The 22,184-nt window shown below is 45.7% G+C and overlaps 1 protein-coding gene across 8 annotated transcripts in view; it reads left to right on the forward strand.

Annotated features, from left to right (window-relative positions):
- PALM2AKAP2 (PALM2 and AKAP2 fusion) overlaps positions 1-22,184 on the forward strand; it is a 403,573-nt gene that overhangs the window by 256,244 nt on the left and 125,145 nt on the right. Inside the window, exon 1 of one of the 8 annotated variants that reach the window (XM_027769411.1) lies at positions 13,674-13,816. The exons of the other annotated variants lie outside the window; for them this stretch is intronic. The gene's annotated coding sequence lies outside the window, so the exon portion shown is untranslated. Of the gene's footprint in view, positions 1-13,673; positions 13,817-22,184 lie in introns of those variants that run through there. 8 annotated transcript variants of the gene reach the window in all.

The following is a 22,184-nucleotide window of genomic DNA, read 5'->3' on the forward strand; positions in this document are numbered from 1 at the left end:
TTAAGATTTTGGGCATGTAAACACTTGCCCAGTGTGATTTTCAAGCCACCAGGTCCAGGACTTGAATTGTGGTCTGCCATGTGGAAATCCAGCGCATTAACCACCATGCCAACTGTTGGCCACAGTACAGTTTTTTTAAACTAACATTCTAGAAGTGCTTTTGCCCAATGTACATTAACAGGCTGATTCAATGAGTTGGTACTTTGTTTACAAAGGTAAATTTCCCAGAAACCGTGATCGAATGGATTTTTTTGAACTAGTTAAGAGTGTTTTACTGAAATGAGAATGAGAATTATTTGGGCATGCATCCTATAAATGCATAGTGAACGCTTCCCAACTGCAATGCTTCATGCCACATGCCTAGTATGTCTCCTTCAATTACATCTGGAATCCGACTCCGCCACTGACACCACCTGCACCATTACGATCCTGGTTAAGTCATTGTCCTCTCTTGTCTAGATTATTACACTAGGGTGACATAATGGTAGAAGTCTACACTCTGCAAGGCTGAACCATATGGGATGGTTCTGGGTTGTACCTTGAGACCTCCCTAAACATGCTGGGGGTGTGTGTGCCTGTAATGAAAGACTGACTGAGGCCAGGATGAGTCCTGGCGTTGGGACCCAGCCAGGGTTCTTTCTGCCTCTGTTTGTCATTTTCTGTCTCTCTTGCTCATAGAAGAAACAAATAAATACACTTTTAAAATGATATATCTATGGCTATCTATAAAACTGCATCAATATATTTATATATAGATAGATCTATGTATAGATAGATATATCTTTGTAGCTATAGATAGATATAAAGATCTATGTAGAGATAGATATACATTTAGAGATGAAGAAGGACCAGAAAAAGAAACTGGGAAATAACGGCCAGTGAGTTCTGAGAACTGAGAGTGTTTTGGAAGCCAAAAGAAGGAAGTAGTTCACAAAGGAATGACTGATGATCTGTGTTAAAGCTTGCTGAAAGATCAAGTCAGATGAGTTCTCAGAAGTGGTCATGGGTTCCTCAACCCAAGGTCATTACTATCTTTGATAAGTACTGTGACCAGGCAGTGCTGGGGGCAAAGAAAGAAAGGGGTGGGGTTGGGAAAAGGAAAAGATAAGTAGAAACTTGGTTTTTTTTTTTTTTTTTTTTTTTGGTTAGAGGATGCCGCTCACCAGAGAGACAGAAGGAGAAGAAAAACATCCTCCACCCGCCATGATCACACTGCAATCCGTTCTCCACCTCTCCCTCCTCTCAGGATTTTGGGCATGCAATGCACACACCCCTGGGGTGGTTCCTAAGCCGCCAGGCCTGAGTCTTCAAGTGTGCAGTCAGCCATGTGGAGCCAGCCCCCTCAGCCGCCAGGCCACAGAGCCAGCCCAGAAACATCTTCTATTCAGAAAGTTTGCTCCCTAAGGGGAAACAGAGAATTGAGATGATAGCTAGGGAGAGATACAGGATTAAGAGAAGTTATTGTGTTTCAATGATTGTGGCAGAAAACACTACCGTGACATCTACCTTCTTAAAGTTTTAAGAGCGCAGTATAGTATTATTGTTAAATATATGCACGAGAAGTTGTTTTTGTTTTATAAAGTGGAAGAGATCCAGCATGTTTGTTTTTGTAAGAGGGTGTATGCTATAGGGTGCATGCATTCGCTGGAGAGACGGAGAGAAATCACTCCCCCAGGTGTTTGGCCGTCCCACAATCCCATCTTCTCCATTGTTTTTGTTTTATAAAGTGGAAGAGATCCAGCATGTTTGTTTTTGTAAGAGGGTGTATGCTATAGGGTGCATGCATTCGCTGGAGAGACAGAGAGAAATCACTCCCCCAGGGGTTTGGCGGTCCCACAATCCCATCTTCTCCTTTATCCTCCCAGGATCTCGGGCATGCGTGCACACAGGCCCAGTGTGATTTTCAAACCTCTGAGTCCAGGACTCAAACTGCGTTCGTACATGTGGGAGTCCAGGGATATAACCATTACACTATCTGCTAGTCCCAATCACAGTATATTTGATGAGATGAGAAAAAATTTATTTTACAGGGAGAATGCAATTGCTGAGACAGTGTCCTGGAGATAATGAGAAGGAGGATTTGGAGGGATGGAGAGTCTGAGCTCATCTCCTAAATTCACATAGCCAACAAGTAACAGAGCAGGATTCAAACCCAGACCTTCTGGTTCCAGAGACCTTGTTTTTCTACCTTTTTCTTATACTGTAAAACCGCTTGGGTGGCCTGTAACTTTCTTCCTGGCTGTAATCCTCTTATTTCAGTAGACCTTCACCCACCCCAAGGAAGTCAAGGATAACACAAGAGGAGCAGCAGCAGAAACCACCTAGCTGAACGCACACTTCTTTCTTTGCGCTTCCTATCTTATCGCAGCCAGTCTATAAATTACTTAGCAGCCAGGCACTTGGACTTCTCTGTAGGAGTCACATGCTGCTTCTGCTACCTGGAAGCTTTGCTCACTGACGTTGGCTGGCTGGCTTCTTACCGTATTTGAGTTTGCAATGCCTGCTCTTAAAATCAAGTAGGCGTGGATCTGGAAAGAGAAGGAAGGAAGAGAAGGGGGCAGGGAAGGAAGAAATGAAGGGAGGAGGAAGGAAAGGGAGGAAGAGAGGGTAAAACTTAGGAAGGATAGGAGGAGAATAGGAAAGGGAGACAACGGGGAGCTCTTTAGAGAAGATGTTTCCTTGATGACTTGGAGAAGTTTCAAAGGCAAGGTGAGTGTATATGCTTTATTAAATCAATAAATTTGATTGATTTTAGAGAGAGATTTTTACTATAGGGCATGGACACTCACCAGAGAGAGAGAGAGAGAGAAAACGAGAAATGTTCTCCCCCAGCCCCCCCCTCGTGAATGGCCACGCCAAAATCCCTTCTCCTCTATTCTCCTCTTAGTATCTTATGCACCCATGCCTACCATGAGTTTCAAGTTGCTGGGTCTGGGAATCAAACCACGAGCAACTATGTGGGAGTCCAGTGACATAACCATTATGTCATCTGCTGGTCCCGGGTGTGTATGCTTTAGCTGATTATATTATACGGTATTGCATGTTTCTAAAGTGATTTCATGTTGGCCATGGTCTTGATCCAACAGTTTTTAATATGTTGTGGAAGAAGCTGTTAATTTTTTCCCAAATTTAAATTATCTTAACACCTCACAGTCTTAATGCTTACTTAGAAAAGCAATGAACTTGTTCTGTGTATGACAGACTTAAAATGTCTTCATACTATAGCCCCAACTTACATTAATGTTAAGATAAGAGATTTAATATGCTCAATATAGTGGAAGGAAAAAGCCTATCTTCTCCTTGATAATTCTTGGTTCTTAATTTTAAAACAATTGATTTGTAAGTCAGAGATTACTGCAATAATCAGGATAATTGGAGTTCTTAAAAAATACTGGGGCCAGCAGGTGGTGTAGTGGTTAAGGTGCTGGACGCTCACATGGCCAACCACAGTTCATTCAAGTCCCAGATCTGTGGCTTGAAAATTATGTCAGGTGCATGTGCATGTATACCCAAAATCCTGCGAGGAGACTGGAGGAGAAGGGACTGTGGCATGGCCATGCCTCCTGGAGGGTGATTCCCTGTCTCTGTCCTTCTGTTTCTCTCTGGCAAGTATACACATCTTATAGCAAAAACTATTAAAAAAAATTTTTTTTCATCAAGATTTATTTTTTCCCCCTTGAAATATAACTGACAATCCTTAAGGTTCTTTCTATAAATTAACAGCCTATGTTTAAAAGTTCTGAGGACTGCGGTTCGTGTCCCGGACCCAGTGGCTTAGAACTCACGCCGGGCGCGTGTGCGTGCGTGCCCAAGATCCTGGGAGGAGAATGGAGGAGAAGGGATTGCGGCGTGACCATCCCCACTGGGGGGTGATTTCTCACTTTCTGTTTCTATGTCTCTCTCTGTCTGGCGAGCGCACGCGCCCTATAGCGAAAACCTCTCCAAAAAAAAAAAAAAAAGTTCTGAGGAAAACACGTGGAATTGATCAAAAATTTTATAATCCCAATTTAAAGAAACAAAAATATTTTTGTTTTGGTTTTGGTTTATTTTTTTAACTTTTTGCTATAGGGCATATCCACTCACCAGAGAGAGAGGGAAAGCAAGAAAGCACCAACAGGCGGAGTGGCCACACCACAATCCCTTCTCTTCCATTTCCCTCTTGGGACTTTGGGCATGCGCACACACATACTCTGCATATTTCTCAAGCCACCAAGTCCAGGGCTCCAACTGCGCAGTTGACCGTGTGGAATCCAGCTGCCTTAACCTCCACTCCATCTGCTGGTCCCTAAAAAATAATTCTTTATCTCACTTAAGATCAAAAAGGAGTTAAGCACCACTGGGCATGAGGCATGAATTTGAATTTAAAACACAGATCAGCGACTAGACAGTGGAGCAGCAATAAAATGTGATGCTCTGTGAGGCCGATCCCCATAGGAAAGTTCCAGATTCATGTCTGGAGACTGCCCTGAGTACACTGGGCCCATATGTGCCCATGGTCTGGGGCTGGCTGCTGAGGCTGGGGGTAGATTGCTGCATCAAGATCCTGGGGTGATCTCTCTCTCATGGAAATAAATGAATAAATAAACTTTAAAAATTTAGATTGACCCCTCTTTAAAAAGAAGAGGGGGCAGGGGTGAAACACAGCTTGCTCACGAGAAGCAAATTCACGTGGTTGACTCAGTGAAAACTCATTTGGGCTCCACACTGCGGGCACTGCTGTCCAGCATCCTATCTGCAAACAAGCTGTATGCATTCCAAGTCTATGAGGCATGGTTTATGTTTTCAATGCCATGCCAAAGAGTACCTTGTTTAATGTTGTCTCTCCGTTAGGTCACAAACTCTGGAGTGTTTACTAGATATTTTAAATGCTTTAGTTATTAAATGAGATAAAATTCTTAACCAAGACACAAAGAACTTGGACTCCATAGGACGTCGTTGTTGTTAATTACTGACGTATTACATGCGTACATCCTTGAATAACAAGCACACAAGCTTTGAGAACCTGCAACCAAGAGATACTGGAGCCCCAGTACTTGTGGGTCTCTTGTAGCCTCCTGTGCTGTCTTGTGTCACTTTCCTTACCAGGGGACTCTGTCCTCTGGGCTCTCTCAGGGCCCCACTCTGTCTGTCCCCTGCACAGATAGTCTCTCCTCACTGCCCTCTCCAACACAAAGCTTCCTAAATTTCACTAAAGATTTTGGTTTGTATCCGTGTCTGAATTTTTCTCCTTATCGTACCATTTAAATGTGTGTTACCACACGCAATCTGGATGGCACCAGGTCACATTGTACATGCAGAGAAGGCACAGTCTAGCTACGGTGTGAGACACGGTGAAAGCAACCAGATGGGAAAATGTGCTTGGGTTTTGGAATCCTTCCTTGGCGTGTGAAGAGAGTCTCCAGCAGCTGGGTGATTGTAATCAGGTCACCGTTTCCTTATGTTAGAGGGTTTGGCAGAGGAGAGGCCAAGGGCGAGGATGCAGGGAAAGGAAATAAATGTGGAATAGGCAGGAAAGAAACTCACTTGGGCACAGGAAGCCAGAGACCCTGGAGAGGAAGGGAAAGGAAAGGCAGGCACCACAACCAGGCCAGGAAAGCAGTAAACATCATCCAGGAGCCAAGTGTTCTCAGCTGACACCGTCCCTGACGCTGTGCTTGTTCGCTCCCTCCTTGCCCCGTCCAAGGATGATTTGGTCCTCCCCAAGTGGTGCCCAAATCTGGCTGTGTAGCTGGTGGCGTGGTGGTTAAGAGCATTGGACTTCCACATGGCCAATCATGGTTCAAGTCCTTGACTTGGCAGCTTGCTTTCTCGCTTTCTCTCTCTCTCTCTCACTATGTCCCCCTCTGATAAAATTAACATAAATAAATAAATAAATAAATAAATAAATAAATAAATAAATAAATAAGGTTAAACAAAGTAATTCTTAAAAAATAAAAAAGAGACAGAAAACTTAACCACTACAGATTCCTGGGCCCAGATAAGGAAGTCAGAATTTTTTTCCTTCCAGGTTTCCAGCTACTCTTAATATGAGCCAGCTTGGAAAACAACTCTTAAGAGTTGACTAACACTTAGCAACCAGACCTAGTCTTAGAGAAGAGATGCTTTTGAGAAAAGTGTTTGATAAAAAACTACTCTAAGTCAATATTAAAAAATACATAGACTGGGACCAGCAGATAATGTAATGGCTACGTCGCTGGACTCCCATGTAGTCGACTATCGTTTGAGTCCCAGACCCGGTGGCTTAAACTCACACACTGGCTATGTGTAAAACAAAAAAAAAGTCAGCATTGATTTACAGAAAAATAAATAAATAAATAAATAAATAAATAATCCATAGACTGACATGTGTTGGTCTTATACATTATGCATTCAGAAGGTTATGGTTAAATTAAACTATGGATGGATCATCCTTGCTATGAAAAAGCCAGTGATGCTTTTAGAGTTTATCTTTTTTAAACAAATAATTATTTAATTTTCTTTATTATTATTATTATTTTAATATTCTTTAGGGCATGTGCACTCACCAGAGAGAGACAGAGAAAATGAGGGAGAAGGAAGGTGAGAAAGCAAGTCACCAGGTCTGGGACTCGAACCATGTGGGGAGTCCAGTGCCTTAACCACCATACCACCTGCTGCCTCCCAGAGTTGATCTTTTTGCCCGTAAATATGAATCAGAGATTGGTGGAAAAAATGTCTTAAGTGGGAAAAACATACAAAAGGTACAAATGAATAGTGTAAACCACAGGTTGGGTTAGAAAGTAAGCAGGTGCTCTGTGTGCATCCTAAGAATTAGCTGACTGGCTATCCCAAGTCCGCCGGCCTGCAGGGGTCTAGTCTCTACTGTCATATTTAAATTAAAGTTGCTTAGATCCCTGAGCCAGTCTGTGGATCCCACATTGCCAACCACATAGTTTGAGTTGTGTACCTGGCGACTTGAAAAAACACACTGGGCATGTGTGTGTGTGTGTGTGTGTGTGTGCCCCAAATCCCAAAGTAAGAGAGAAGTGGAGGAGAAGAGACTGGTGTGACTCTGCCCCACGGGGGCACTTTCTCACTTTCCCACTTTCGCTTTCTCGCTCAGCTAGTGCACAAGTCCTCTGGGGGAAAAAAATTCTTAGACCCTACTGACATAGTGTCAGGTATATTGTCTGCTCACGAATTTTTACCTTGACTAGGGCCATGGAGCTGGTGGGGTTAGTTGTTCTGCTCAGTTCTCTTTCGGGTTTCTCATTTTTCTGAACTCCTTCTCTCACGTCCCTCTTGCCTCCTGCGCCTGGTCTCCGCCATGCACCAAGCCTCTGCAAGCCCTTGCTTTGGTTCTCCAAACAAATGCTGTTATCAGAGGGAGGTGTAGGGATTACCAGAAGTGCTTACATCACAACAGAACACTCAAAGAACTTGAGAAGAGTATATTAAATGTTCTTTTTCGATCTGGAATTTCTTATTTACTGACTCGTTCCCACCACCCCAGTCTTTCATCTGACTCCAGAGATTTTGTAAGCTTCTGAATTCCAAAAGAGAATGGCAGGTTCAAGTGTCTAAGCATTTTTTTAAGAGATAAAAAGAGATGATTAATAAATATTTCAGATTTACTAACTGCTTATTATCAATGGATATTCCTGTCAACAGAGTACAATCGCTTGATGTTCATTTTCCTTCACTAACAGTAGATAATTACTGATATCGTAGGCAAAAAGATATTAATCCCATTTTTTTTAATGGTCTGAGAATACATTTGCTTGCCAGAGAGAGAGAGAGAGATTAAGAGAGTGAGAATGCACTCCCTTCCCCCCCACCCCAGTAGGGTATGGCGACTTTCCAGTCTTTTTCCTCCATTTCTCTGTCCCATGAGGACCCAGAGCACACATGCGTATGCCCCCTGCATGCCCCTCAGGCCTCCCGGGGGGCAGGACTCGAGCTGCAGTCAACCATGTGGGATCTGGCTTCCTATACACAGGGCTTACCTGCAGCACCAAGGGGTGGGCTTTATGCCCCTATTATCATTTATGTTTCTTTAATTATGAAGACTTGGAGCATTTCTTCATAAGTTCAGTGGCCCTTTGTGTTTATCTACCTATAAACTACTGGTTTGTTTTTTCTGTTAAGAAGTTGATCATTTTCTTCAGTGTTTTTATAGACTTCTAAGAACTTTTTACATATCGGAGATAGTAACCCATTGACATATATATTGTACATGTTTTTCCTTGTTCACCTCTTTTCTTAGATGTTCAATTGGGGATCTGGTCCCCTGGGGATGCCTTTGGGCTTTGGATTGTTTTTACTTTTCCAAGGATTCCACCTGCTGTTTGGTGGAAAAGCCCCAGGGATTTAGAGCTATTGGTGTGGTGAGAGCCAGCCCTTTTGTGATTGTTTTTTTGCAAAGCTTTATGTTCTGAGGGACAGTTGAGCACTAGGAATTACTCCCAACTGATGCTTTTTGGTTCATTTCCTCTCTAGAAGTAGGAAACACCATTTCTCTTTAGATAGGCCAGTCTCACCATCTTTTGGGTTTCAGATAAGCTCTCTGAATCACTCACAAGTCTTTTTCTTTTTTAGTTTCCTTCTTCCCTAGCTTCTAGTCTTCTCTAAGCTTGGGGGCATGTGTCTGCTGCTAGACCAGTATTATTTGCTGCATTTAGTTCATTTTGCTCCGTCTAGTAAGAGAGGGAGAAAAGTTCTGTTAACTTGCGTCGAGGCTGCCTTCTGTCCCAGAAACCTGGTGTTTAGTTTTTCTGTTTCTCCGGTACATACATTCTACTTCTTGGGTCCTCTGGAGGCCACTCGTGCTCAGGGGCATAGTGTAAAGTGGGCCAGCAGCATGGGAGATGTAACATGAGCAAAAATGTGCTTTGAGGCCACAGGGAAAGCAAGCCTGGTCTCTTCTGCCCCCAAGTATTAGGTCGTCAGAAAAGTCATGACGTGTTTATCTGTGCAAAAATACATCAAGACTTTACCAACAACCCAATTAATGTTTATGGAGCCTTTGTGCCTGGATAGTGTAAGGCCTTTGGGAGCATACAATATTTATATAATGCGTGCTATGCTTCTTTCACAGAATTAGTAGCCATTTATGTGCTTCAAATGTGCTCTTAAAGTACACCTAGGAGACTAAAATGTACTTCTTTCATAAAATAGCCCCAGCTCTAACACCCATTATTGTGTTAACAACAAAAAAACATAATGATGTGGAACCAGCAGATGGCATAATGGTTATATCACTGGACTTCCACATACTAGACCACAGTTCAAGTCCTGGACCTGCGGCTTGAAACTCACACTGGGCGTGTATGTGTGTGTGCCCAAAATCCCAAGAGGAGAATGAAAATGGAAGAGGAGGAATTATGGCATGGCCATCCCCCCAACACATCCCCCCGGGGAGTGATTTCTTGCTTTCTATCTCTCTGGTGAGCACACAAACCCTAAAGCAAAAATATCTTTTTTAAAAAAAAGATAATAATGAGACCAGCAGTTAGCGTAATGGCTATGTCACTGGACTCCCATGTAGTCGACTGCGGTTCGTGTCCCGGACCCAGTGGCTTAAAACTCATGCCAGGTGCTTGTGCGTGTGTGCCCAAGATCCTGAGAGGAGAATGGAGGAGAAGGGATTGCGGCGTGGCCATCCCCTCTGGGGGGTGATTTCTCGCTTTCTGTCTCTATGTCTCTCTCTGTTTGTCTGATAAGCTCACGTTCCCTATAGCAAAAACTTCTCCAAAAAAAGATAATAAATGATGTAAGGAACCACAGACATGCCTGGGTAGTAAGACCAGCCTTTCTCAACTCCCCCGTTTCTCAAATTTCTATGTTCTTAAGAACTGAGGGGCAACTATTACAACTGTTTTCCTGGCCCTACCTCTAGAGATCCTGATTTAGTAGGTAAAGGCGAGCCCAGGAATCTGCACTTTTAACAAGCACAGAAGTGGCTCTGACACATGCGGTCCTTAGTCTTGGCTTTGAGAAATACTGTCCTAGCACAGGGTAAGATATCTCAGTCTTGGCACCGTATTGACATTTAGGACTTGATAATTCTTTGTTCTTATGGCGGACCGGTGGGGAGGAAGTGGAGGGGGAGCTTATCTGTACTACCCTGCAGATGGCAATAGCATCCCCCTATCTTGACAAACAAAAATATCTCCAGATATGGCAAATTTTCAAATGGAAAGTTAAGTCACCCTGAATCAAGAACCAGTGGCCTAAAGGAAAATCGGTGAGAATGTACTAATTTAAAGTGGTCTAAGGAGGCCAGCAGGTGGTGTGATGGTTAAGGCACTGGATCCCACGTGGCCAGCCCTGCTGTTCCAGTCCCAGACCTGAAAATGCACTGGGTGGATATGTATGCCCAAAGTCCTGAGAGGAGAATGGAGGAGAGAGGACTGTGGTATAGTTATCCCCCGGGAGTGATTTCTCACTTTCTCTCTTTCTGTCTCTCTGGCGAGTGAATGTGCCCCATAACAAAAAAAAAAAAGGGGGGGGGGCTGGGAGGTGGCACACCACTAACACAGAGCTCTGAGAGGCTGAGAGCTCTCAGCTGTTCTCCACATGAGAAGGTTCCAGGTTCACTTCAGGAGACCTCCCTGAGGGCACCAGTACAAGCATGCCCATGATCCCAGCTGGCTAGGGATGGATCAGAGCATCAGGACCTTGGGGAGGGGGAGCTGATCTTTACTCTCAATTTGTATGTAAATAGAGTAAAAACAAACACACACGTGCAGCCATTCAGACCTTTACACTGATTTCACTGAATAAATTAAACAAATATTTCTAAGCATCTGGTATGTACCAAGCCTTTTATATTAAAAATGTTTAATCATATCTCCCTCTTTAATACCTTGGAAGATGGAATTAGAGGAAATGTTCTGATAGTTATTGAGCATGCATTTTTCCTAAATGAATATTCCTAATAGTTTCTGTAGGATGCTATTTTAGAACTTTAAGATTAGTGTTGATGAAACATGGACATTGCTCTCAGAAAGACGGAACTGGGAACCAGCAGTTAGCGTAATGGCTATGTCGCTGGACTCCCACGTAGTCGACCGCGGTTCGTGTCCCGGACCCGGTGGCTTAAATCTCACGCCGGGCGCGTGTGCGTGCGTGCCCAAGATCCCGAGAGGAGAATGGAGGAGAAGGGATTGCGGCATGACCATCCCCCCTGGGGGGTGATTTCTCGCTTTCTGTCTCTATGTCTCTCTCTGTCTGTCTGGCGAGCGCACGCGCCCTACAGTGAAAATCTCTCCAAAAAAAAAGAAAAGAAAGAGGGAACTCGGAATAAGACGGGTATGGCTTGCTTTACGCTTGCTACTAGTGACACACATTGTATGTGTAAATCTTGCACTCCTTCGTCAGGAATGCATGGCAAGAGAGCGATGAAGCACCTGCAGGATACTGTTTCTGAACTCTGACCTCTGCTATAATTGAAACCTCCTTCCTTAGAGTCTATGGTCTGTGCAAATATTAATAAATAACTGTGATACGCAACCATGCTCACCTCATTGTGAGTTTTATCACATGATATTAAAATGGTAAAAATAGATCAGGATATAGGGCAGCCAAAGTTTTAACTCCTTAAATCAGTGACATGAGGAGGAGAGAGAGAGGAAGGCAGGAAGGAAGGAAAGAGAAAGGAAGGACAGAGTTGATTTAAGTCTAAAGTTTTTAAATTTTCTTTCTTTTTTTTTTTTGGAAAGAGATTTTTTGCTAAAGGGCGTGTGCACTCGCCAGATAGGCAGAGAGATGGAAAGTGAGAAATAACTCCCCCACCAGGGGAGATGACCACGCTGCAATCTCTTCTCCTCTCAGGATTTTGGGTATATCCGCACAGGCACCCAGTGTGAGTTTTAAGCCTCCAAGTCCAAGACTCAAACCTCAGTCAACTACATCAGAGTCCAGAGACAATCATTATGCCATCTGCTGGTCCGAAGTCTAAAGTTTCGATGAGACAGCCAGTGGCTTGGTGATTAAAAGGGGTTGGATCCCACAAGGACTTTGTGGTTGGAACCCTGGACCCATGGCTTGAAAAACACATCGGGCATGTGTGTGCATAGTGCCCAAAATCCCCAAAGGAAAAGGGATTGCAGTGTGGCCCTCCTCCATGACAAGGATGGGAGTGGTGGTACTTTCTCCCTCTCCCTCTCTGTCTCTGGTGAGTGCAGGAGCCCTCTGGCAAAATTAAAAGATAAAGAAAAGCGAAAGTTTTGGACTCTCTTGAAATTCAATAGTGTAAGAGACAAACATACAAAAAGCACAGTGGAACAATCCTTAAATGCCAATAAAAGGATTCTGTTGACATTCAGGAGCCGGGAGAGCCAGTTGCTGTCTCCACTGTAGACACTGCAGGTGTGAATAAGGCCCCAGTGATAGAGAAGCCTTTCTCTGGGGGATGCTTTTCATCGTGCCCGGAAGGTGGATGCGCTTTCCCAGTACCTCCCGTGGGTGTCATTTGTATTGGAAATTAGGGTCCTTTGTGGATTATAAGTACAATCAGGCCCAGCCAGTGGCTCTTCCCTGCTCTGTTTGACATGCAAAACTGACTTCAGAAGAGGGCCCCAGGGCCTAACCCAGGGCTGGGAAAGCAGCAGGCCACCCCGGGTGGAGATTCCACAGGAAGCACAAGGAGTTCTAATTCGCAGAGCTGGAGAGAATTCCTGAGAAAAGCATGCCTCGTGGAAGTGGAATTCAAGAAATCGGACGTTATGGGATTTTCCTCTGCAGAGAACTCGCCCCGAAGCAGAGTGACAGCTCGCTTTCTGAAAATGCTGTTTCTGTGTGGAGTGTCCGCGCGGGTGTCCTCAGGATTTCTAGACGGTCCATTTTCAAAGGGTCATTAACATTATTTAAATATTCATGGTGGGGGAGGGGACGAGACTGAAATTTCAGACAGCTCGGGAGTGAGGGCCGGCTGGCCGCGAGCCTAATCGAACGCCTCGCTGCGGATCAGCTGCCTCCCTCCCCAACGCTGGCTTTGTTACCACCGGCGCTTTGACGCTGGGCCAGCGGCTGGCCCCACCCGGGCGCGGCGCCATTTGTTACCACCGTCGCTTTGCCGCTGGGCCAGCGGCTGCCTCAACTGGGACGCGGCGCAAGGCGTTAGCCAGCCGCTGAGCCGGGAGCGTCTCTGTCCACACTTTGGCCTCTGGATCACTTCAGGGGAGCCCCAAACCCACAGGGACACCATTTCTATAAGAAAGACACCAGTCGCAGCGGTGGCACTTACCAGGGTATAATCGTGGGACTGAGAAAGGGACAAGGAGCCCTCTCCTGCTCGGGTGGGGTCTCACCAGCGCCTGGCATTTGAACGCGCGCAGGCCCTCACACACTTCCACCTACACTGGTACTCCACGTGTGCGCACCAACACACACGTCCTTGTGCACACACGCCGATACGCCCACCAGTGCACTGACGCTGGTCCGCATAACCCAGACCCCGCGCGCTCCCCAGTTGGGAAACACTAGGCCTGGGCCGCCCCTTCCATCCTTCCCCTCTCCATCCAGTCTCTCCGTTCATTCATTTCTCGGTTTGCGCGTAGGTTCAGCCGAAGCCACAGACAGGGGCAGAAGTGGATGGATGGGGAGGGGGTGTGGAAGGGCTGGGCGGACCGCCGGCTCCCTGCGCAGAGTAGGGCGGGAAAGGGGCGCCGGCCGGCAGGACTCCCGGCCCTCCAGCGCGCCCAGCGGCCGCGGCTGCAGACAGATGCGCTCGCCCCAGCCTGGGGCTGCTGCGCCTTTATCCCGGGAGTCACTTGCAAGCCCCTAGCAGGGCACTGCGACCGTGCGGAGCTGGAGGGGAGCCCGAGGACTGCGCCCCGGGAGCTGGCGCTCAGAGGTGGGTGTCCACGCTGGGGCGCTGCGGCCCGGGACACGGGTGCTGGGTGTCCTTGGGCGTGGGGAAAGGGTGGCTGGGGAAAAGCTGGAGACCTGGGAGTCCTCGGAAGCACCCGGGCTGTTAAGGGCTCTGCCTAGCGGGTCGTGTGCCGGCCGCGAGTCTGGCTGGAACGGCTGGGGCCAGGTGGATTAGAATGCCAAGCTTTGGGAGGAGGGCCAAGGCTTTGGCTGATTTATTCACTACTTATGCCTTCATGTGTGCTTTAAAAATAAACAGAGGACCCCCACTCTAGCCCCCGGACACACAGCGGGCTGTACATGAAAAGCAGTGGAATCAAAAGTGGCTGCGGTGGCCCCTCTCGTCCGGGAGGACCGATCCACCAGTTCCAGCTCGCGAGGTGGGCACGGGTCCTGCCTCTGGGCTGGCATCTCTCGGGCGCTTTCGGAAGCCTGAGCTCTGCGAGGAGCCTGAAGCCGGGAGGGGTCGGGCCGCTGCCAGCCAGAGCCTTTTCGGAATGGGGTTCAGGAGCTGAACTCGTGAGCTGATGCCGGAGGAGAGAACAGTTCTGCCCAGAGAGGGAGAGGATGGGTCGGGTCCGACCTGAGCCAGGAAGTTTGTCCTGAGGTTGGGATCTCGGCAGTTAGGATCTGCTGTTTTATTGCCCCCCCCCGCCCGGGAGGCCCGATCCACCAGTTCCAGCTCGCGAGGTGGGCACGGGTCCTGCCTCTGGGCTGGCATCTCTCGGGCGCTTTCGGAAGCCTGAGCTCTGCGAGGAGCCTGAAGCCGGGAGGGGTCGGGCCGCTGCCAGCCAGAGCCTTTTCGGAATGGGGTTCAGGAGCTGAACTCGTGAGCTGATGCCGGAGGAGAGAACAGTTCTGCCCAGAGAGGGAGAGGATGGGTCGGGTCCGACCTGAGCCAGGAAGTTTGTCCTGAGGTTGGGATCTCGGCAGTTAGGATCTGCTGTTTTATTCGGATGAAGTTGGAGGTTAGGCGTCTTTGCGCTTTTCTTGAGGACCCTTTGGGGAACGGAAGGAGCAGGTCTTCGGGGAGAGTGCCGGGTAAGCGCTGCCAGTGATGCAGGTGGGGGCGGCGCACCCGCAGGGACTGGGGCAAGGAGACCCTGGCGGCCCTGAGAAACCCAGGGCAAGAGGAGACTGAAATTGTGTCCCGTAGAGCCGGGAGCCCAGCCCCGGGAACCATTTTTGTGGTGCCAGGGGCCGCAAGACGGCAGAGAACTAGGGACTGAGCTGCGGGCAGTGAGGACCGAGGCTGCGAGACGCTTCCCAGCGTCGGGGATGCCTCCCCACCCACAGAAAGGGGGCATCTGTGAGGGAAGTGAGTCACTTAGAGGAAAGTGGATTATCTCTCTAGACCCGCAAAGCCAGTTTCCCACGTGGGGTAGCTTTGACAAATCAGTCCCCTTCCCTTTAGCTGTTTTAAGTGCAGCCCAATCATTGGGGCGAACTTCATCAAGGCGTTTACCTTTGAAAGGGACTTCACTTACGTAGGCTGCACCGCTCTCTGTGTTAAATCTTTCGATCGGAGCAAACTGTCTTCCTCCAGATGCACCCTTCTGTTGCAGCTGAACGCTCACAGGTGCCTGGAGGCTGAGTAAGTACCCACCTCCCTGCTGTAATCCCAGGGCATTGGCTTCCTCCTCTTTGTTCTGAGTTTGCTTGAGCATCACACTTTCCTTCCTGGAAAAGTTCCCGATGTAATTAAACATCCTCTCCTTCTCCCAGACTGGCAGCCTCCCAATGTTGGTCAATAGCATTCCATAGTAACATGTCTAGAAATGAGATCTAGCCAGTAAAGAGTTTACTCTGTTTCTTCTGATATAAACATTTACCCTAGAGCACACTGTCCCAGCCAGCTCACTCTTCCTTAGTTTTGACCTTTGGCCCTTTCCTTAAAGGGCATCATCTTTGAGTGAAGGCACACCAGAGTATGTGGGCCCAGTAATCATTTTAGACAGCATCGACAAAATTTTGTGCTAAGTTGGGAAGGACATGGGTCTTCCCGGGTCTCTTCGTCTCCAACCCAATAGACTCCCGGTGACATTTATTTCATTTTCTTTCTGGGATGCTGAGGTGCTAGGGCGAAGGGGCACTTGGCTTTGAGATGGGACAAACATTTGGAAATACCCATTATCTCATAGTTCTGGCATGACAGTTGGCACAGCTTCCTGCCTGCAGAGTTCAGGGTAGTGTTGTCAAAATTTATTTCACTTTCGTAAGTGGTTGATTTTGACTTAGCAGCTTCAGGATCTCCAATGAATTAGGTGAGGTAGATTATCTTAGTTACTAGGTGGGGAGAAATGATCCACTGGTGGTTTTCTTTCTTTCTTTCTTTTTTTTTTTTTGGAGAGGTTTTTGCTATAGGGCGCGTGCGCTTGCCAGACAGAGAGAGACATAGAGACAGAAAGAGAGGATGCTCATGCCGCAATCCATTCTCCTCCATTCTCCTCTCGGGATCTTGGGCACGCATGGACATGTGCCCGGCGTGAGTTTTAAGCCACCGGGTCAGGGGCGCAAACTGCGGTCAGCTACATGGGAGTTCAGTGACATAGCCATTATGCTAACTGCTTGTTCCCGGTGGTATTATTTCTAAGATTTTGAATATCTTATTATAGAATGAACATATTGCACGTTACTTTACAAAATGCTAACACTTTGGACTTACTGTATTACTGTAATTGTTAGTAAAATTATTGTCTAAATACTGTCCTTGTAAATTTAGTGGGCTCTTAAAATACCCATGTCCCAAATTACTGTAAGTGATTATTGCTAGTTTCTACATATTAAGTAATGCAAAATATTTCAAATAAGGATGAGGTTGAATTGCATAGAGCTTCTGTAGAGGGATTTTAACAGCTGAACCAGGAGCATACTGAAATTTGCACCTGCCAAAGGAATGGTGTTTAGTTCCGTTCTTTAATCTTAAACATGTCTCCACACTGATAGAATTGATGCTCTATCTTGAATTAACTTCTAGAGTGACTGTTCTTTGATCTTGAGAAATGACCACATCATTAGTCTCTTGATCAAGGCTCCTGTGCCAGCTATTGGAAGTTCGAAGAACTTCATGTCCTTCTGAAGTCAACAATTTTAGTAACTTTTGCATCATTTTCTTTATACAATGCAAAGGCAACACCCAAGGGCAGATTTTCTGTGAGTCTAAAAAGAGTCTAAACATCAGGTCCCCTTACTGGCTGCACTTACCCGGTAGCACTTCGGGTAGCTTGGGCTAAAGGGGGGCATTTCTCATGAGCCATCGAGGGAAATAGGACCAACTCCTGTTATGTGGAGTGGATCTGATTTATAACGTTTTGATTTAGGATTTTCTGATTTTCTGATGATACTAAGGCGATACACATTCAGTAGAAACTGCATTTCAAGTGCCAATACAAGCATGCTGTTTTTTCACTTTCAAGGTAGTATTCAGTAAATTATATCAGATAGTCAACATTTTACTATAAAACAGGCTTTGTGTTAGGTGACTTTGCCCAACTTTAGGCTAGCCTAAGTATGCTGAGCACATACATTTAAGGTAGGCTGGGCTACGCCAGGATGTTCAGTAGGTTAGAAATATTAGATGCGGGGGCCAGCAGATGGTGTAATAGTTAGGTTGCTGGACTCCCACATAGTCAACTGCAGTTCGAGTCCCAGACTTGGCAGTTTACAACTTACACTGGGCGTGTGTATGTGTGTGTGTGTGTGTGTGTGTGTGTGTGTGTGTGTGCGCGCGCGCGTGCGCGCCCAGAATCCCATAAAGAAAATGGAGGAGAAGGGATTGCAGTGTGGCCATCCCCCCTGGGGAGTGATTTCTTGCTTTTTGTCTCTCTGGTGAGTGCACGTGCCCTATAACAAAAATGTCTCTCTAGAAAAAAAAAAAAAGAAATAAAGGAAAGAAAGAAAAAAGTATTAGATGCATTATCAGTTTCTTTTTTATTTTTTTAAAGAATTATTTATTTAACTTTATTCATTTGTTCATTTTAATCCAAACAGAGAGACACAGAGAGAGAGAGGGAGAGAGAAAGTGAGAAAACAAGCCACCAGGTCCAGGACTCGAACCATAGTCGGCCATATGGGAATGCCCAGCGCCTTAACCACCATGCCACCTGCTGGTCCCCTGCATTATCAGTTTCTATTTTTAGGTTATAGTGGTTATATTGGGATGTAACCCCATCAGAAGTCTGGGAGTATCTATCACTCATTCTTTGGAAGATCATCCCCTTTAAGAACATATCCAATTTTAGACATTTGCCCTACAACCATAGTTTCAGGAATGTATATAGGAAAGTTGAAGCAGTCTCTATTCTAAAAGGACAACCCACCATTATGCTCAAAGGGAACGTTAATAAGATTTATCTGTGTGACTATGGGCAGTACTCGATAACCAGTGTTTAGGAAATGAAGTGCTTTATTATGTTTAATACTTGAAGTTTAAACCTGAGTTTGTGTTTTGTTTTGTTTTGTTTTGTCATAGGGTTCATGCACTTGCTGGAGAGAGACAGAATTACAGAGAGAGAGAAATGAGAAATCACTTCCCCAGGGGGAATGGTACGCTGAAATCCCTTCTGTCCTCTTAGGAGTTTGGGCAGACATGCATGCCTTGTGTGATTTTCTTTTTTTTTCCCCGAGAATTATTTATTTAATTTAATTTATTATTATTATTGTTATTATGTCTTAATTTTCTATGGGGCACATGTGCTCACCAGAGAGAGAGAGAGAGAGAGAGAGAGAAAGTGAGAAAACAAGACTTCAGTTCCCAGACTTGAACCACAGTTGGTCATGTGGGAGTGCAGCACCTTAAACACCATGCCACCTGCTGGTCCCTAAACCTGAGTTTTAAAAATTTGTTTCGACTATTGTTGATTAAAGTGTTTTTAAGATGTAATGAGTGGCTACCCTTCCTTCTTGCCTTGGTGAGTTTATCATGATGAGGATGTTGCCTTACCATGGCAGTTCAGGACTTTGTGGTATCAGTGTGGTATTAGCGTGGATAATTAATGATGATTTTGTTGGATTGTAGAAGTGTAATTGTGGACCTACTTCAGATAGACTCTAGAGGCAAGCTTTTTCTTGAAGAATTATTTATTTTAATTTCATTTCTTCTTCTTCTTCCTCTTCTTCTTATTATTTAATTTTATCAGAGAGAGAGAGGGAAAGTGAGAAAGCAAACCACCAGGTCTGGAACTTGAACCACAATCAGCCACGTGGATTCAGTGCCTCAATCACTATGCCACTTGCTGGCCCAAGGCTAGTTTTTTAGAAAACTAAAATCCCCAATACAGGTTTATTTTTGCTCTTTTCCCGGCTCTCTTGAAAACTGAGTGACAGATAAGTGAATTGACAAGCCTCTCCCTTCTCCCCACCATAATATATAGTATGTCTCTCTCTAGGGTTCAGTGGTAGGGTCTTTTTTCCTATTGAGGTAACTTCTGAGATTGAGGGAAAGCAGACGGCTTGGGAGGAGGGACTGAACACATCACAGAGCCCCTGGTCCTCTTTTTCTATTTTGTAATCCCGCCTCCCATCTGGGAGTGCCATTGCCACCAGGCTTTGGGGAGACTAACTTGAGTAGGATCAACAGTCATGCAACTGGAATGTGCTCCCATCTTGGTGGAAGTCTCAGAGTGACCGAGTGGGCTGTGCAGTGGAGAAGGTGCCCATTGGAAGCAGAATGTTGCTGGTGTCATTCTGGATCTGATCAGCAGAAGGATGAGCCATTGAGCTACTACCCAATTGCCGGCATTTTAAATTGACTTGTAAAACTCTTTACAGGCAGAGGATGGCGATGCGGATGACATGATGGAGCTTCCCTCCAGTGGGTTGGAGAGCTTGAGTGTTTTGTTGGTTTTTTTCTTTTAAGTCTTGGGAAAATACATTTGCTAGCTGAAGGAGTCATGGTGTGTCAATGCCAGAGAAGAGAAGAGACTTGTAAAACTCTGTGGGGAAAGTTACTGTTCTTCAAATCCTCTTTTCTTAAATGTGGGCAGGAACTGATCGGTTAGTGTTGATGCTTGAAGGGAGCAGGTGGGGTGCACAGAGACAAATACAGATATTTTCATGTCCTAGTTATCCATAGTGCAGTGGCCAAGTTCCCTGAAGATCTTGAGCATGTCATATAAACAGTATCTGGGTTCACTTAGCTATAAAAATGGGAATACCAAAACCTACATACTTTTTTTTTTTTTTAAGAGAGATTTTTGTTATAGGGCACATGCACTTGCTGGAGAGACAGAGAGACAGGAAGTGAGAAATCACCCCCTGGGGGGAAGGCCACACTGCAACCCTTTCTCCTCCATTCTCCTCTCAGGATATTGGGCATGTGCACACACATCTGGTGTGAGTGAGCTGCCAGGTTCGGGATGTGAACCACAGTCAACTATGTGGGAGTCCAGCAACATAACCATTACACCACCTGCTGGTCTCGGTAAATCTACTTACTTTTAAACTTGCATTAAATGAGATGTATGTGAAAGTGCCTTATACATGTAGTCTCTCTCCAAATTAGTTGTGTTCTTAGATTAACCAAAGTCCTATATCATCTTTAGGACAGATGCAAATGATGAGCAAAGGGTTTTACAAGTCAATTTAAAATGCCAGCAATTGGGTAGCAGCTCAATGGCTCATCCTTCATGCTGATCAGATCTAGAAGTTTTGAATGTGGAGACTCTCCAAAGCTGATCACCTCGCCACAGCCTCCTTCCTTTTGCCTTTGTCATCCTCTTCTTGCCTTAATTATGAAGCACTTGCATTATGGCTAATTTTTTTGTTTTTCTTTATTTGCTCCTTTATTTTTTGTTGGAGACGTTTTTACTATAGGGCGCATGCACTCGCCAGACAGACAGACAGACATAGAGACAGAAAGCGAGAAATCACCCCCCAGGGGGTATGGCCACACCGCAGTCCCTTCTCCTCCATTCTCCTCTCGGGATCTTGGGCACGCACGCACACGTGCCTGGCGTGAGTTTTAAGCCACCGGGTCTGGGACATGAACCGCGGTCGACTACGTGGGAGTCCAGCGACATAGTCATTACACTAACTGCTGGTTCCCTATTTGCTCCTTTTTAAAGCTTTGAGTGGGTCAGACATTGCTCCTCACTGGGAGAAGGACTCCAATTTTCAGAATCCTAGTAATGAGCTTTAAGCTCACTCAGTGGCCCACAGCACGTTGGATGTCACTGGGATTCCCCTTTTTGACTGTTGCAAGCTCATTATAAGCAAGCTCTAATAAGTTTACTCTGTTTACTAAGGCAGGAATGTGAGTTCATATATAAAGTGAAAATTTGCAGTGGAGCTTGAAATATAAAAGATTTTCAGAAGGACCTGGAGAGTCAAGTTAATGCATTCCACTTTGCCTTACTGAACTTGTCGCTGTTTTGCAGTAGAGTTGGTAACTGGATGGATTTTTATATAACACCATGGTGAAGTGGATATAGTAGAAAGTTACTTTGAATTAGTTCTTAAGCGTTACAAACTATCCTTTTAAATAAGCACATATAGGGGGCCAGCAAGGAGCTTGGTGGTTAAGGCACTGGACTCCCGCATGGCTAACTGTGCTTCAAGTCTCAGACAGGCAGCTTGGAAACCATGGCAGGTGCATATGCATGCATGCCCAAAATTTCCGGAGGAAAAGGGATTGTAGTGTGGCCTTCCCTCTTGGGGAGTGATTTCTCACTTTCCCTCTCACTGTCTCTGTGTCTCTCAGTTGAGCACATGTGCTCTATGGCAAAAACATTAAACAAATAAAACACATGGAAAAGGTATCCTCCACCATTGGTCCAAATCTCTTTACCAAATGGGACAGGAGGCGCCAGCCAGCACTGGGGTCCTAGGCTAAGATGAGCTTGTCCATTTAAGGAAGTGAGTCAGTTAGAAAAGGTATCTGGGGATTCACAAGCGACATGGTTTAGAAAGTAGAAAACTGTAGCACCTCACTCCGTTGTGGTGTCTCTGTGAAGAGTTGTCTTTGCAGTTAATGTCTGCTGGAAGGAAGTTCCCCCTCAAAACAGCATGGACTAGGGACTGTCCAACATAGACAACACAGACTGTCCAGTAGCGCTCCAGCGTCTGTACTCTGATTCAGGACCTTGGCCCTGCACCAAAGACTTATTTCCGAGGAACCTGTCTCGTTCACTTGGCCAGTGTATCTGGATGTGTGGTTTAGTCACTGCCAGTATCCATGTAGGATTCCTGGGCCCTAGCACAGACTGTCAGGAACACACATCTGCGAGTAAAGATACAGTTTAATCCAACTATCTCTTGGCAATCCCAAATAATGCTTGAGAAGTTCCTTTTTCTTTTTCTTTTTTTCTTTTTTTTTTTTTTTTTTTGAGAGATTTTCACTGTAGGGCGCGTGC

The sequence above is a fragment of the Tupaia chinensis genome, unplaced genomic scaffold (genome assembly GCF_000334495.1).
Source record: "Tupaia chinensis unplaced genomic scaffold, TupChi_1.0 Scaffold000081_1, whole genome shotgun sequence".
Classification (NCBI taxonomy): Eukaryota; Metazoa; Chordata; class Mammalia; order Scandentia; family Tupaiidae; genus Tupaia; species Tupaia belangeri.